Source organism: Ochotona princeps, chromosome 7 (assembly GCF_030435755.1).
Source record: "Ochotona princeps isolate mOchPri1 chromosome 7, mOchPri1.hap1, whole genome shotgun sequence".
NCBI lineage: Eukaryota > Metazoa > Chordata > Mammalia > Lagomorpha > Ochotonidae > Ochotona > Ochotona princeps.
Genome location: NC_080838.1, coordinates 8,891,768 through 8,894,184, shown reverse-complemented (window position 1 = coordinate 8,894,184; position 2,417 = coordinate 8,891,768).

Sequence of the window (2,417 nt, the reverse complement as noted above, 5' to 3'; positions counted from 1 at the left end):
GGGGGTGGGGAGGGTGGAGGTGGAGGGAAGGTATGACCGTGCCAGCTGGTGTAATCACAGCCTCACCTCTTTCCCAAGGTGATCTATGTCCAAGGTTAGCTCACAGTGGTTAAATATTCCACCTACACAGGCGCACCAACCACACAAAGGATCTGTGAGTGTTAGCCAGGTGGACCCAGGCAAGGTGGAAAGCCCCTAGGCAGCACCCAAAGATCCCTCTGAGAATAGCTGCCCCAGACCCATTTAAGTGGAGCCAACCAATCAGAAGACGACACATGCCTTTGCATCAAGCCGCGTCAATGCCACTACTTAATGAGTGTGCGGCTCAGCGCAGGCGCGGGTTCACTGCTCCACCGACCTTAGCTGCCTTGCGGAGCGGTGAACCTCGCCAGGAGAAGACAATAAACTTGATTTTACCATCATTCTGGTCTCGGTAGTCCAGCTGTCGGTGCGGTTTTGTATCTAACGGTGAGGAGCGCAGCCCCCTCAGTAATAATCCACTCCAGGCAGGCAGAGAGCTCTCCGCTTCCAAAGTCAGATACAGTGGTCGCCCAGAAACGCATACCTTCGCATGCAGTGCCAGAACTCGCTCTGTCACCACGGGCAAGGCTCCCACAGTCCTAAGGTGCAGAGACTCTACCCGCTGCTAGAGGGGCTCGCCTTATTGTGAACAGATTCCCTGAACCAGTTGCCTGTCAGTGCTCTGCCTTGGCAGTTGGTTCCTGTGATAGAACTGGGGCGGGGTGCAGAGCCCTCGCAGTCCTAAGCGGGCACTTCTGCCATCTGACAACCTTCCAGGCTACACTCAGTCAGTGGGAAGTACAGATTCAGCCTTCTAATAAAATCTTCCAATGTGTCCCTGCGATTGAGATGGTACTTCCTCCCTGCCCTTGTTGGGGGATGGGGAGAAAGAACTCTGCTCTCCCTTCCTGGGGTCAGGTGAGCACTCTACCCCATGCTAGCAGTTCAGGCCAGACTCCAAGTCAGTGTAGTCCACAAGGCTGCTCCTCAGGTAAAATCACCAGTGGCACGGCTGCTGCAGGATGCTCTCCCGTCACTCCTAGAAGACAGGGTCTCCCCCAGCCCCTGCTGCATGAGCGGCCAGTGGCGTCCCTGTCCCCCACTGCATGTTTGTACGGTCCGTGTTGCTCCTCAATGTCTCACTTCTTTCTGCAGAATTCCCATTCCTTCTCTCTGTAATTCTGCATTTGTAATAAAAGCAAAAATAAACATTTCATAGAAAAGGAAAAAACGAAAAGAAAAATTGAAAGAATATTTGTGGTAAGTCTGACTTAAGTATAGCTTTGACACAAGGAGAACAATCAGAAGCAATATTACATAAAAACTATGAAATTTACCAATCAGTACCAATCAGTGAGAGATGACTTTTGACAAGGAAGATAACATGCACCCAAGTTAAGTACCTTCTGGCAGTACAGGCTACATGGGGAAGAAGAGCCCCCTGGGGCACACACAGTAGCCCCGATATGTAGTAATAGAGGAAGGAGGGGCGGAGGAAAGGGCAAAATACTGCACAGGCTGGAAATATCTGCTAATCAATTGGCCAGGAGAAGAAAGAAACAAGGAATCAAAGCAATTCACAAATTTCCAGGCTAAGTAGTTTGGAAAAGGCCCACAGGTAGAAGAATGCAAAGCAGAGTAGTCTAAGCAAGGTGGAGGACATTTTGACCTGAGAGTAGGAGGACAGCCAGCTCTCTGCAGCACCAAGAATGAAGAGGGCAGCAATCATTATTTAAGTGATGCATTCATTTATCATTATATCATTCTGAACAATAATTTTGCTAATCATTATTAATGTACAGAAGCCTAGAAATAATATAAATCTGTGGGAAGATGGTCAATAACATAAGATGATCTAGACATTAAAAGTATACTGATACACAAAAATGTTCATCCAATTTCTCAATGAGAAAATCACCGGGTCCTTCACAGATTAGAAATAAAAGCCAGTCTACAAAGAACTAACACAAACACTAGGGACCAAGGAATACACGCAATAATTGATTATAACAATTATGATAGAGATAGCAAGCATTGGGGAGGAAAGAAACACTAGTGTAAAAATGACTATTTCAAGAAAGTATGAACCGTGTAACACTTAAAGAATTTTAGAACAGGATCATCTATTAAATAAAGCAGGACATTTTTCCTTAGATGTTTCACTATTTCCTTTATAGATCCGTCACAATGGGCGATTCAGTAGGCTACCATATTTAAGAAAGTATATAGAGAACTCCACACTGATGTGAAGTGGACCATGTCCCAGTCAGTTAGCTGCTGGGTACCTGTTTTTGAGTCATTAACTCTGGAGCAAAGGGGCAAGGATATTACAAAGACATCCATCACCTTTCTAAGCAACACAAATACTGTCACAGGTCTCCCCCTCTCAGGGCAGT